The sequence below is a fragment of the Ixodes scapularis genome, unplaced genomic scaffold (genome assembly GCF_016920785.2).
Source record: "Ixodes scapularis isolate PalLabHiFi unplaced genomic scaffold, ASM1692078v2 PGA_scaffold11__112_contigs__length_91849675, whole genome shotgun sequence".
Taxonomy (NCBI): domain Eukaryota; kingdom Metazoa; phylum Arthropoda; class Arachnida; order Ixodida; family Ixodidae; genus Ixodes; species Ixodes scapularis.
The window spans coordinates 23,131,544-23,146,687 of NW_024609837.1; the positions used below are offsets into that span (position 1 = coordinate 23,131,544).

Genomic DNA, 15,144 nt, shown 5'->3' on the forward strand with positions numbered 1-15,144 from the left:
TTCCCTCGCGGAGCCAGTTGGGTTCCTGACTGAGCTTAACGTACTCTAGAATTCGCTTCGCGAAGACACGAGTCTGGTCATCCAAGAATGAGATCTTGTCCACGTGCGATATCGTTCGCTTGAAGACACTGCCGAGGAAGGAGTTTATTCCGCTGTGTGCTTTGCCTGTGACAAGGTTAGCGACACGGAGAAACAGACTGGGAAGAACTCTGGCAGCAGCACGGAGACAAAGTCGCCATCGGGGCACATACCGAGCGGTTTGTTTAAGAAGCAGTGACGCCGCAGCCCAAGTCACATCTGGGTCGGTCAACGGCAGAAATGGAGATATTCTAATTAAGACGTGGACGCAGAGGAAGTTGAGGATGACGTGCTTGTCTGACTCAAGCATGTACTCCCCAAGTCTGTGAAAGACCTCAGGCTCGAGCAATCGCGATGCTCCGCGTCGTTGCGAAGCGGGTGACCTTCCTTGATCTCGGAAAGGTACACATCGACTTCTGCTGTGTCCTTGAGCATTGTAATACGAATTGAAATGGTTAACTCGTTAATCGAAGTTGAAACTCGTTAATCGAAGATAGCATTTCGAATCTCTGTGCAAACGCGATCATCTCTGTTAAGGCCGGTTCTCACATGCAGCGAAGCGCTGATGTAGCGCTCCTCACGTGCCATCAGCTACTTATCGTATGCCATGAGCAACAGTTTTGACGGTGCAATACAAAGCTGGTGAACGCTGCCGTCAGCACGTGCTTAGCGCGAGGTTAGCGCTATGCTTGTAGCGCTCCGCTGCATGTGTGAACGGGCCTTTAGGTACGCTTCTGTGCAAACGCAGGTACGCAGCCGACACAAACCGTTTGCCCAGAAGATTCATAGACACTTGCACCAATTGCCTGTAAGCAGTGGTCGTCTTCAGGTCACTTGCAAGAAGCGGTTCCGGTACATCCACAGTACTGATATTCCTTTCCGCGGTAAATGGATAAACAGTTGCGCCCACACGAAAAAAACGTGGACGCTTTGGTCAACAGGAACACTCTTGTCGTTAGTTTCCAGCGTGACAGACTCTTTCGCACGGGAGGTGTGAAAGAGTTCCTAGACGAACACAACATCTTGACTGAAAATCAGCATGGATTCCGAAAAGGTTTTTCAACATGTACTCAATTAATTGAGACTGTTCACGATTTCTCCTGGGCAATAAACGATGGAAAACAAATTGATGCTATATTTATGGATTTCTCGAAGGCGTTTGATAAGGTCTCTCACAAAAGGTTACATACAAATTGGAAAAATATGTAAGAACACACAGTTAGACAAGTGGATTTCAGCATACCTTTCAAATCGTCGACAATTCGTAGTTTATGGTGAATATTGCTCTGACAGACTTTCTGTTGACTCTGGCGTTCCCCAGGGCTCTGTGTTCGGACCCCTCCTTTTCTTGTTATTTATTAATGATATAGTACACTCTCCGGCAATATGAAAAACCCACTGGGAGCGCGTGGCCGAGGCGGTGGATGGCGGGGGTGCTGCGAGCGCTCCGGGCGATTCCATTCTGCTTCGAGGGGAGGACGCTTACTCGGGCTCAGCTAAAGCGAAACGCGCTTATCAGATTGTGCTGAGCCCCGAGTGAGCATCCTCCCCTCGAAGCAGAATGGTATTGCCCGGAGCGCTCGCAGCGCCCCCGCCAGCCACCGCCTCGGCCACGCGCTCCCAGTGGGTCTTTCATATTGCCGGAGACTGTACAAGATATTCCGGTAAAAATCAGGTTATAAGCTGATGATTGTATCATTTACTCAGAAATAGTAAATCAACTTTTGTTAAATAGAGCTTTAAAAAAAATCACGGAATGGTGTACGAAGTGGCAAATGACCAGGGTGTCGAACCGGAACCGAACCGAACCGAAAACCGGAACAGAACCGTTATTTTTAGCCGAACCGGAACTGAACTGAACCGAAATCTTCGCCGCCATCTTGGAACTGAACCGGAACTTAACCGGAAAAAAATATAACGGTAACCGGTTCAAAACGGTTCAAGGTAATATTTTTTTCTTCTTTGCTAGTATCACAAAATGGAGATATGGGAATAAACAATTGGCGGCTGTATTTCTATCTGTTGATCGAATCGTCATATACATAGTTGCAACGTATGATAAATTGTGGGTTTTCATGGTACCTTTGTTGGCACTATGATTAACTATGTGTCAAGTTGTCACGTGACGTCATGGTGTCAATACATGTTGTCAAGTAATGTCACGTGGCCTCGTGAGTCGTGACGTCACGTAACTCACTGTGTTAAATCGATTTAATTTGAGGAAGTCACTAGATGTATTAACCTTGTTGACAGCATGACGTAACATGACATCACGATTTCGCACCGAGAGTCACGTGACACCGTGACGTAAGCGATTTTCATGACCCCTAGTCGAGTGCTCGGGTTCATGACAATCAGCATGGCCAAACATTCAGGTAACGGCTCATGTCAATTAGATATGATAATCAAAAGCCCAACACTAACAATATCTGAAGCTCAGCCCAAGCTTTTGCTTTGCAAACCCTTGCAGCCTAGGGCATGACTGTGATGAACACTGGCGGTATATAATTAGCGTCAGATCACGTGGCCGCTTGTACAAATTGCGAGTTGAGGAGATATCGACAGCTGTCTCTGTCCTTTATTTTTTCTGCATCTGTTATTAGGGGAAAACTAATGGATGTTTCCGCAACCTATCAACGTCACGGGTTATTTCTTAACATTATTTATTGAAAGTACAAAAAAAAATGTTGCAAGACCAATTTTACATTATTGAGGCATTGAAACATTTTTTCGTTGTTGCTGAAGTATATCCGAAAGATGTCCCTGAGAATAGAAGTTTTGAAATGACTAAATGCGACCTATTAATATGACGTTACATAGAACTACACGTGTGTACGGAAGGAATACCTAAAAAAAGAAGATATTTTAGTGACGTGAGAGGAACAGCCGAACGTTGGCAGTCGCTGTAAGTCTCACACGAGCGTCGTTCTCAAGTTATTGCCCAAGTTTCGACCTCTCTGTATTTTGTTTAAATGAGCTATAACATATTTCTATACATTACTAAATACTACTCAGGATCAGTCCCTAACGTTAATAACTGATTGAACTTGGCTTTGCTCTTTTTTCTAGGCAATGGTGGTCGCCGAAAAAATTAGAGAAATATGAGCATCGTTCATCCCCTCAACTCGGAGCCAGAAGCGGCCACGTGGCCTGGTGCCTATCTTATACCGCCAACGTTAATCATACCCCCGCGCTGGAGTTTTAAAGGGAGAAAACGCGTGCTGGAGCTCCAGGCATTGTTAGAGTTCGACTATTCTCATCACCACAGTGGTTAGACACAAGCCACTACCCGAGTGTCCGCCGAGGCATTGATTGTTACGAGCCGATGTACGGTGCTCACACAGTTCTCCTGTCCAATCCATAAGTCGCGCTCGAATGTCGACAGGCGGGTGGTTTTGATCCCACAATTACGACATCAATCTTTGAGAAGGCAAGACTAAAAGAAATAGTCTTGTTCAATCCTCGCAATTTCACCGCGACAAAGAAGCTTCTGAATCAGTGGCGCCCTGTGCGAGTATACTTGGGTCAGACTAGGAGCAGTACGCCTCGGAAAAGTCATGCACATTCCAACCCGATATCGTTTCATGACCCCTTTAAACTTCACGGGGTGCAAAATAAAAGCAATGAAAGGTTGCGGTTAACAAGTGTCAAATAAAATTGTCGAATTAACAGACACAAACGAAGGAGGCAATTCCTCAGGAATACTTTCAGCCTTTCCACTCTTTTGAAGAAGGAAGGCCAGAAATGCTGTACTATGGTGGGAATGAAGTAATGGCCGACCGCAAGTCGGCAAGCCAGACTGGAAAGGCTGGAGGGGTTGCAGCCATTTATGAGCGACGGTGGCAACCAAACAACTGGTAAGCCGGCTGTCTGGTTGCCGTCGCCATTTATAGATGGCGGTAACGCATGACTAGCCCTTAACAGCACCGCTGTATAAAGAAGTGCGTCTGTGTGTGGAGCCCGGGGGGGGGGGGGGGGGGAAGGGGGGAGTTTTAGAAACATACTGTGTTGTAAAGGTTCCTCTTCCCTGCATCTTTGGCGCAGACCAAGAAGCGTGACCCCGGAAACTACTTTGATTGGAAAAGCGCTTTTGCCAAAAAGCACGTTTTTGTCGTGCCAGACGCTGGCACCGTTCCTCACGACGATGCACTAAGAATAATAATACTAGCCTTTCAAATACTTTGCTTTCACTGAGCTTGCACCTCCTGCAGTGTGCCTTTTGCACCGTCAAATTCGACTTTCTCAGCAAGAAGGAATCAGAATGACCACCAGCCTATAGTGTGATAACGTCACGTGCATACCATGCTAAATAGTTAAGCTTTCTGGTGAAATATGATGTTCGCAACACTAGCCATAGATGTCCTAATTGTAAATTTGTGAAGTATTTATAGCAGTCTCGCGATGAGATATGGCAGCCTAGAGAAATGTTAGAACGCATGACTATTCTAGCATAGTGCTGTAAAGTGAGGGTTCAAAACAAGTGCAGGTAAAACCGAATATAACATTTGCCTCCCGAGGCAGTATTTCGGAAGTTTCGAGCTGATGCAAGCTGATGAAATGTAATATACTAAGATTTCAAGAATCTTTGTCTGTCCTTCGCGATATTTATGTAAAATCATGAATATCATTGCGTGCATCTTTACGCATCTCTTTTTGCAGTAAGGCGTTCTGGAAGGGATTATTTGGAAAACATAACATTAATTATCTCTCTCTTTTTGAACATTTCGTGTATTTAACTTCCAATTCATCATGTGAGCATAGAGTCCTTTTTAGCGTACCCTGCAACCTGATGTTTCACACTGCCAATCAGCAAACAGAAAAACACTTTTACGTACACTCCACAGCTCGCGTAGTTTCGAGTATCGTCCTTCCAAGTCGGTCTCAAGCGGTTATGTGAACTTTATAAAGTAAAATTTTTTTATCAATATAAAATATATTTAATTACAAACTGAATATTTGACAACATAAATAGAGGGCCGACCACTCTAAAGCAATGCCCCCCAAATTATTTGAAAGCGGTTCTGACAATCTTTTCCGGAGTTTTTATCCTCGACAGGCACGTTGTAAGTGATATGGGACGACCTTACATACATTTCTGATTTTGAAGCTAATTTAAATGACTATGTGTTCCTCGCACATATAACTTCTCAAACATATAGAAGTCTGTTATTGCCTTTTTTATCTGGTGAACATTAGTTCTATGTGTCTGTGGGGCTGGACGAAAAGAAAGTAAACAGGGGCGCGTGGTGGAACTATGATGATTACGCACGCAAACCGTCAGAAAGTGTCCAATTAAGTAGCTGCCTTGTCGAGTAGAACGTGAAATACTACTTCGTTTTACTAAACAAAAAATAATTTTGAAGGACGCTTAAGCTTCGCCTTTAAAAGTGGAACGCGATCGCGTCAACGGGCCTCGTTTGCATCGCATTCTCATTTGCCGCGCAAGCGTGCCTCGCGTGGCCTAGTGAAAAGTGTCTGACTCGCAGCTAAAGGGTTGTGAGTTCGAATCCTGCCTAAAATTTTTAATTTTTTTCTTTAAGGCAAAGGAATTACTTTCAAAAGTGAAATCATTTGAAACATACGGTGACCTTTATTTCGCATTACATGTCATGTTTTAATCACCCTCATTCCACGCGTGATGTCATGTTTCACGTAAGCATTGTAAGCATTGTGGGTTGTTTAAAATTCTTGCGCTAGGGTATGTAGCTCTGACGTCATGAACCTATTGACCCATCAGGATTTTCCAGTCACGCCACCGACATCGGTTTTTCTGCGACATGAGCTCGTTAACGCTATTGTGTTAAAATCATCAATTAGCAAGGGTGATGCTCATTTGCAAATTAAATTGTCCGGCATCTTGTCAACAACAAACCTCAACAGCCAGGCTATGCCAGCTTATTATGTATAAGAAAATGTTCACTTGGGCTAGCGCTATTTTGGGCCAGATTCGATCTGAGTGGGAAGGTGTGTATATATTAGAGTGAACAATTGCAATTACTCCTTGCTCTATGATTAGTCGCATGCGTGCGGTGCTGAGAGTAAACAATGTTTGGTTAGAACAACAGGCATTTGGATTGCCGCTTGGTGTTTCTATAAAAGATAGACTGAAAGGAGTTATCCTAAAACTTTGTTACATTTCGAAAATTTCATTGCTTTTAGCTCAGTTGGGTCGTCATTATATATATATATATTTTTTTTTTGAGGTGTATTTCGTAAACCTTATTTCATGATATATGGCCACGAGGTGCATGCTCATTTCATATTTTTATGTGATGTAATTAATTGCTTAGTTCAATGACACGATTTCACTTTTAATACTGACACACAAAGTTGTACCAATCACGGGTATTTTAGACGACCTACCACACTTCGCGACAACATTTTATACCGTGTAAATAGATCAGCTTGAACTTTAGAATTTTACTTTAACACGAAGAAAGGACAAGAAAATACAGTATAGTTCTAAATTAGAAGCTGATCTATTTACAGGTATGTACCAACAAGCTCAACTCTTTACTCTTGTACTTAAACATTTTGATTCAGGCAAAATATATTTTACTCGTAAACAAAGAGATGTGGAGTCGTATGAACACGACGTTATATGTTTTAATGTAGATTTTCTTCTACTCTTGCGTCAAAATTAAATAACTGAATTTAATATTTTGGTACCTAAGAACAAAAGTAAATTGCACGGACGATCGAAGAAACTTTATAGTTAATCGTTTCACAACGGAAATAGTGTATATTGCCAAAAGAACGCGGAAAATATGTTCTTAATTTAGCGGTTCAAACCGGTTCGAACCGGTTCGAACCGGTTTGAACCGTTATTTTTGGCTCCCCGGAACTGAACCGGAACCGAACCGAAAGCCGTGAACCCGAACCGGAACCGAACCGATAAAAATTTCGGTTCGACACCCTGCAAATGACTATGAAATTTGCTATTACTCACAAAAAGAAATCATTTGAAGTTTGTTTACAATACTAATATTATTATTCTATTAGAAGTAACACAATATAAACTTTTAGATTATGAATTATTCATAATCTTACTTAGGCAAACCAGATTGATTACGTAACATTAAATGCTCTTTGAAACGTTTTCTTTCTTAGAAGGACCCAAGACTTTCTATCCCTTCCTTGCGTCTTCTAACATATAAAGCTATAGTCTTGCCAACATTAGATTACATGGCTATCACTTGGGATCCCTTCACCAAACTAAACATTAATAAGCTCGATCATGTGCAGAAAGAAAAGGCAGCTCGATACATAGATATAGCTTTGGACGTACCTCTACAACCGAACTCTTAACCAGAGCTTAGAGTCATTATCTCTCAGAAATCGGCATTCTCGACTAAAATTTTTGTATCAATTAATAAATGGGCATTATAGGAAGGTTCTGTCTCACCTAATAATCTTCTCATCAGGGTATGCTACTCGACGGAGGCATGCGCTGACAATAACTCATTTTACGGTCGCATAATAATTGCTTCAGGTACTCTTTTTTTCCACGAACGGTGACTGATTGGATTAGCCTTTCTGAAAGCGCTGTTATGCAGCCATCATTGTCTTTATTTGAATCCCTCCTAAATTAGTTTTGTACCTCTGTAAAATATTTGGTCTCTTGTTTCTGCGACTTGTTTGCTATGTTGTAGGCCTGCATGCCTTGTTAATCAAATGTACCCGCCTGCTAAAATCGCTTTCAGAGATTACTGTATCGATAAATAAATAAAAAATATCACTCTCTGTACTTTCATATTGGAGATTGCAGTAATCTGTCTTCTGAACGTCGCACTCGGCGCCCCCATAGGGTATGGGTACACAGTCAAAAGTCCGGGCTTGTTGTCGATAAGATACGACCTGAAAGTTTCAGTTCGTTTCCAGCCGTATTCACAACTTCCTCCCTCGGCACAGAAGCTACTGGCAGTTTAGGTAGGTGCACATTTTCTGTCATACACAAATGTTCAAGTCGAATTACTTTTACTCGCACTTGGGTAGATGGTCTGTGCCACTCAACAGTACTGCAGAGTGATATTTTAGAGCACTTGAAGAATGTTTGCAGCATTCCCCAAATCACACGTCTGCGTACCGACAACCCATTGCAAGCACTCGTGTAAACACCACGTAAGAAGTGCGGCTGGGATTTCCGTCGGGAAGAACACCTGTCGCTCTGGACACCCGCAGTGCTTTTGGAGCAGAAGTGCATTTATGGGTCAAGCCTGGGAATTCGGCTGGCTGAGGGGAGAGGGGGGGGAGGGGGGTCTGATGAGACATGGCGTTACGGTATTTTGTTGACAGAATATTTGCTATCTCACCAAAAACTAAACTTTTGGCTGGTGTATATCAATGATTGTATTACAGCGAAGCTGTCTATGGCTAGGTTCTGGCAGATCGTCTCGGGGTCAGCTAGACCAAGCGTAAACAAACAATTCTGTACAGTTAATGCTGCAGACGCCGGCGCCCTCACGCGCACGCCTTCCCCGTATAAAAGATTCGAAGTAAAGTACCAAATTAAAGCGTTGACGAACGCGCGTGCGAGACGCCATTTATTTTAGGCTTTTACTTTAGAACAGTTACTGCTGCAGACGCCGGCGCCGCAAGCCTTTGCCGTATAAAATATTAGAAGTAAATAAGAAAAATAAAGCTTTGACGACCGCGCATGCAAGATGGCATTTCTTTTAGGCTTTTGCTTTGGAACAGTTCATAGGCACATGCTTGCGTTCCTTGTCAAGTGCATTCATGCTCGTTATTTGTCCCTATTAATACTGCAAATGTCGGGTAACATCGAAACAAACCCAAGACCAACTGTGGAGGCGCAGTTAAGTAGCATTCTTGAAATTATCACCAGGATTAAAAAGAGCCAGATTGATGTGATTGCCGAGCTTGAGCGGGTTCAGAGCGCACAAAAGACCACCGATGAAAATGTGAGTGAACTTTCTGAGTAAGAGCTCTCGAAGCCCAGTTTGTCGCAGTAAAGGCCTCTCGTGTAGGCGTTGTCTTGACCATGAGGCCTCTGGCGGTATTGTGTCGGAACTTTGCAACAACGCTGAGAATATACTGCGGAGGTCAAATCTGCTGTTTTTTGGCATTCCGGACTCCCAAACCGAAACATGGGTGCAATCGGGGGAGAAGGTGATCCGGCTTTGTGCACAAAGCCCGGGCGTAGACATAAGCCCCGATAACCTTGAACGAAGCGTTCAAGGTTATCGCCGGCTGGGGAAGTTCTCGGCGAACAAAAACCGACCGATTATCGTGAGATTTTTGCGCTTCAAGGACAAGCAGAAAGTTTTGTTCTCTGGAGGTGGAACTAAAGAAAACTCAGTACGCGGTGCATGAGGACCGATCGCTTCCAGTGCACACGGCTCGTACTAAACTCTTTAATTATGGTAAATCACTGAACTCCCTGATCAAAATTCGCTTTGAAGAACCGTACGTCAATGACCGGTGCTTCCGGCATGACTCTGCGGCCGACTCCATCACAAAGGTTCCTAAATAACAGCGAGGACCTCTCAATGATCGGTCACCGCCGCCCGTCACTACTCGACATATAGACGTTTGCAAGTCCGGCTTCAGGGCGCTGCCATCTTGCTCGACTGAGGATGCGCTTGGACACGTCATAATCCGATTACGAAGCCTTGCTAAGGCGCCGTAATCAGATTATCGCCGCGCCCAAGAGCGCACCCCACTGAGCAAGATGGCGGTGCCCTAAGACCGGAGTGGCAAACGTGTATAAAGATGTCGAACCTATACGGTCACGTTCACTTGTATCCGTAGCCTCCTTGCCAAACGTCTGTGTTTACATTAGAAGACGCCGACGTCCCTATATTACCAGCACTGCCGTGCGAGTCTATGAAATTGTTGTCATCTCATGCGCTGGAATAGCGAAGCTCCTTGACAACTTGAAATATACATCCTCTGAAGGACCTGACGACATCAGCCCCAAAATTCTTCACCACACCAAAGCAATATCTAGCGATTTTTTCTACTTAATATTCTCACAGTCACTATCGCAGGGATGCCTACCATCTGACTGGAAACTGGGTAAGGTCGTTCCAGTCTTTAAAAATGGGAATCGTTCTTCGGCTTCGAATTATACCGTCCTATATCTCTAACATGCGTAGCCTCAAAATTTCTAGATATTATTATCTACTCAGACGTTGTATCTGACCTTGAGAGAAATATCTAACTTCTTTTACAAGCAACACGGTTTTCGTAAGGGACTGTCTTGCGAGACGCAGCTCGTAGAATGTACCGATGAGTTAAACTAATCTCAAATCCAACCACCTAACTGATGCGCTATTTTTGGACTTTTCGAAAGCTTTCGACCGCGTTGCCTGTTGTTACCTGCTTGCCAAACTTTCATGTCTCGGAATTGATCCTTTCATTCTCTCCTGGATCCGGGATTTCCTCTCCTCTCGCACTCAATTCACCACAATTAATAGTTCCTCATCCACCCGCGCTGAGGTTACCGTGGGAGTTCCCCAGGGGTCGGTTCTTGGTCTCCTACTTTTTCTTATCTTTATTAATGACTTTCCAGGTAAAATGTCTTCTAACATCCGCCTTTTCACTGACGACTGCGTCCTATTTTGAAGGATAGTTTCTTTTGAAGACCATCTTCTACTTCAAAGTGACCTAGATTACATCCAGGCACGGTGCACCAGGTGGTTAACGACACTAAGCAAATCAAAATGCGAGTCAGTACTGTTTTCACGAAAACGACAAGGATCTCAGTTCTCGTACAAATTAGGAAATAACTAAGTCGAAAACGTCCCGTCCTATTAATAAGTGTGACTCTAACTAGCGAGTTCACTTGGAACGCTCACATCGAGCTTATATACGCTCAGGCATCTCGCTATCTCGGCTATATAAGTCGCAGCCTAGAATCGGCTCCCCATTCGGGCGAAATTGGGCAAATGAGACATACAATCGACCCAAATTGGAATATGGTGCGGCCATTTGGAGCCCTCACCAAATATACGTATTAAATTATCTCGAGGCAGTCCGGAACCGTGCTCCCAGGTTTATTTTGAAGAAATACGATTCGTCAATTAGCGTATCTGACCTTCCTTTACTAAACGTCCGCCGCAAGAAAGCGAGACTCTGCCTCTATCACAAATTTTACTACTGCCTCCCTGCGCTCCGAGACCCTCTCCTCCTACCCTTTAGACGACCTTCATCGCGGCTAAATCACCCGTGTCACGTTTCCCGCATCTCAGGCAGCGCATCTTATTTTAACTCCTCCCTCTTCCCCCGTACTATTGTAGACTGGAACGACCTCCCCTCGCTGCGGAGGGACCCAGGCGGATCCCACAGCATTTCGCAACGCTCTTTGTTCTCATTTCTCTTGATCCACACTGTGCCGTTCTATTTGTTTGTCTTGTGTTTACTGGTTGCCATGTATCGTACGTTTTCATCCTCTTAATATGCTCCCCATGTACCCAGACTAATTTGTGTATTGCGGTTACCTTTTGCTCGTGGCGATGGCCACGCTATTTTGCAGCACCCCATGTATTCGCATGTTGTTGTTACTGTTTTATGCTCTCCTGTCATGTACCCCCCCCCCCCTCTTATGTAATGCCCTCAACGAGGGCCTTTAAAGGAACTTGTATAAATTGAATGAATTAATGCTGCAGACGCCGGCGCCCCACGCGCGCGACTTCCCCCACGCGAGGCGTCTCTCTCCCCCGACATTGCGCAATGCCGCGCGCTCTTCGGCGGCCACCTGCCGAAGATCGCGCAACTGTCCTTATCAGTTGGACTTGAAACTTCACATAGTCGCACCCGTGTTGTACGTTCCGAAGAGAAACAGCTCTGGAGTAGGAACGTCGGCGCGCCCAGAAGTGAGGATGGGCATGCCGCCAACGTGAAACCGCCATTGCCGCTGCTCCCAGCCCGACATAGCAAATTGCACCAGAGCGCCAACTTTGCTGGACTTCCCTCTTCAGGGGGTGAAGGGCCCTCAATTTTTTTTAAAACAAAGTCGACATTGGGGAGCTTACGGGGGGCGGTCGTCCTTCCCTCCCCCCCCCCCCCCCCCTAAATCCGCCCGTTTTGGAGAGCGCCTGTTTCTGGCATTACGGCGCAATTGGAGCAGCCGCTGCTTTCCTGTAAACACCAACTTTGTTACAAAAGCTACTGGAAGGCTGGTCTTCCAGTGAGCGTCAAGCAACTGTATCTGTTGTAGCAATGTTATTGGTTTATGACTTTGTATCAATGATTTGTGGTTTTGGCATCTTGCTTACATGATTTCAAATGTACACCACAGGTTCTCTGAAGAAGACACCTGCACGATTCACATATTTCTTTCAATTCCACGGACGGAGTAATGGCAGGCCGCAACCTTGCCCCTGTGGAGATGGAGTCCTTCAGAGTAGCCGGGTTCTCCGACGCCCTAGACTGGAGGCCCACGCTATTCCAAGATCCCATCATTGCGCAGAAAACGTGTGCCCTCTGCGGGGTTTTGTACAGGAAAGCGGTCAGGCTGCCCTGCATCCACACGCTGTGCACGAAGTGCCATGCCAAATGTGTCGACGAAGGAAGTGCGTGTCCTGTCGACCGGAAACCCTTCTGCGAAGATGATGTTGAGCAGCTGGAGGTCCCTCTCAAGTACATCCTGAACCGTACAGTGAGTACATAACCTCCCCCTCGCAGTTAGAAGTTAAGCTGTCCACTCTTCTTTTCTGCCCGAGCGTATCGGGCACTGAAGCGTTGCATATACGAGTCTGTACCCGATGAATTACTTTGTGGGTCATCTTTCAAAAGCAGAAAACAACCGTGAACTAGTGACATAAGAGGTGGTTGGCGAGCAAAACGGGGTGGGGTTTCTACGTACGAGTGCACTAACAGTATTTGCACCATTTTTCTGCTTCCTTCACTGTCATTAACAACCTTTCCTAAGTTCCTATATAACTAGCATAAACATTCTGTAATCAAAAGGAAGCTCACCGAATTTCAATACGTTTTCTTTGGCCCCAGGTTGCCTGCTGGAACGCACCTAAAGGCTGTAGCTTCGTTGGTCCTGTGGCGTGCCTGTTGGACCACTACAAGGAATGTGACTTCAACGTCGTGCCTTGCTGCCTGTGCCGCTCAACAGTGCTGCAGGGTGACGTTTTAAATCACTTCAAGAATGGTTGCAGCATTCCCCAAGCCACAAATCTGTCTACCGACAACCCTGCAACCCAAGACCTTAGGAATGTCAGCAGAGCTTGTCTCGAGATGAAGAGAGCCATAGGGAAGATCTCCGAGGACATCATGTCGCTGCAGTCAACTCTGAACCGGTGCAGTGAAGATGTGAGAGCTGAGGGTGCAATATGCAAGGGCCAATTAGAGGCTGAAGCTTCTAGGCTCACTGAGCAGCTGAATAGCCTTAGTACAGTCTGTGCCACTGAATTCAGTGAGGGACTGCAGGTTCTTCGGGAAGCGATGGCCGACTACAAAAAACATGTGAGTGAGGAGCTTTGTGTGCAAAGGGACAGGCTGACTGAAGTCTTGGATGTAGTGAGCAAAAGTTTGCAAAGTCCTTCTAAGCCCGAGACAATCCATTGGTATATTGAACACTGGACAGACCTGAAGAATGAAGCACTTAGTAGTGGCTTGAAGACCTTGTATTGTCCTAAGAGGACCATGTATAATTACAGCGTATCCCAATCTATCCGTCTTATACGCATGGGGGGGGGAGGTAGGCCTCGGGTGTTTCATGCATTTACACCCCGGGGAACATGACTCGCAGCTGAATTGGCCCTTCAGCAAGGTGTACACGGTCGGTGTCATTCACCCGAAGGGCCAGTCAAGTATGATTTCCTACAAGGTAAATGCTGACTGGCAGAAGCATCGGAGAAACTTCCTAAGTCCAAACAAAACAAGTGAGGGCGGCTTTGGAGCATGGTGCCTCTCCACAACTAAAGAGCTAGAAGATGACGGGTTTATCGAGAACGATACGCTCCATGTGTTTTTGGAAATTGAACCGTAGGCTTCGTCTTCAACCTCAGCAATCCAAAGCTTGATCCTGTTCAACTCTTCCATTGTAACCTTGTCGAAAAACGCAGAAAAACGAGTAGGAAAGCAATGCTTCCTACTCGTTTTAAACTTAAAAAATGTTCCTAGTAATATTGACACGACTATTGTTTTGGTCGAGACAAAACTGCCTTCGTTTTATTCGCATTTATTCTCAAAGCGATATGTTTACTCCAAATATAAAGCTTTTTTTTAGTATTTCATTCGCATCATCTATAAGATCCGAGGCGCTATCACCGTTAAAAAAAATAGGCTTGCGTCATTAGCATAAATAACAAAGTATATGGATGGACATATTTAATATGTCTTTTATATGAATGTTGAAAAAAAAAGGCCCGAGAATACTTTCCTGGGGAACACCTGATTCAATCGGCTTGATTTCAGATAAGTGTCCATCTATATTAATATACTGCCTACGGAAGGATAAATATGATTGTAAAAGCTGATACAGTTGCCCACGAAATCCCCATACATGTCTAATTGTTTTAATAATAAATTAGTATCGAGATAATCGAATGCTTTGGTAAAGGCAATGAAGAAACCAAGCGTGAGTACTCTTTTTTTTCAATTTTTTTAAAGAATATGTTCTTTTTGCGCAAGAAGTGCGAGTTCTGTAGATCGTTGTTTGCGAAACCCAAATTGGGATGGACTGAAAATGTTATGCTCATCAGCAAAAGCTGTTAATCGTAGAAGTATAATTTTTTCTAGGCCTTTAGAAAACACAGAGTATTGAAATAGGTCAGTAATTACCCCAGGCGTTTTTATTACCTTTCTTGTGTAGAACGGTTACTTTAGCCAGTTGCATTTGTTTAGGGAACACGCTGTGTAGCAAACATACATTAAATGCGTGCGTCAAAACAGGAGAAATAAGATCAATTACATATTTAACTGGTCTAATCTGTAAACCATTGAAATCACAACTTTTGCTATTTTGTTAAAGCATTAAAGACGGATATTACTTCCGAACTAGTAACAGGCGTAACAAACAAAGAGTGATTATTTCGAACCTTTATGTACTTGCAAGCATCTGACTCAATATTTTCTTTAACTAGACTT

General features: G+C 44.5%; 1 pseudogene; it reads left to right on the forward strand.

Annotated features, from left to right (window-relative positions):
- The first annotated feature begins 7,938 nt into the window (after positions 1-7,938).
- LOC115332516 lies at positions 7,939-14,633 on the forward strand (annotated as a pseudogene).
- The last annotated feature ends 511 nt before the right edge of the window (positions 14,634-15,144 follow it).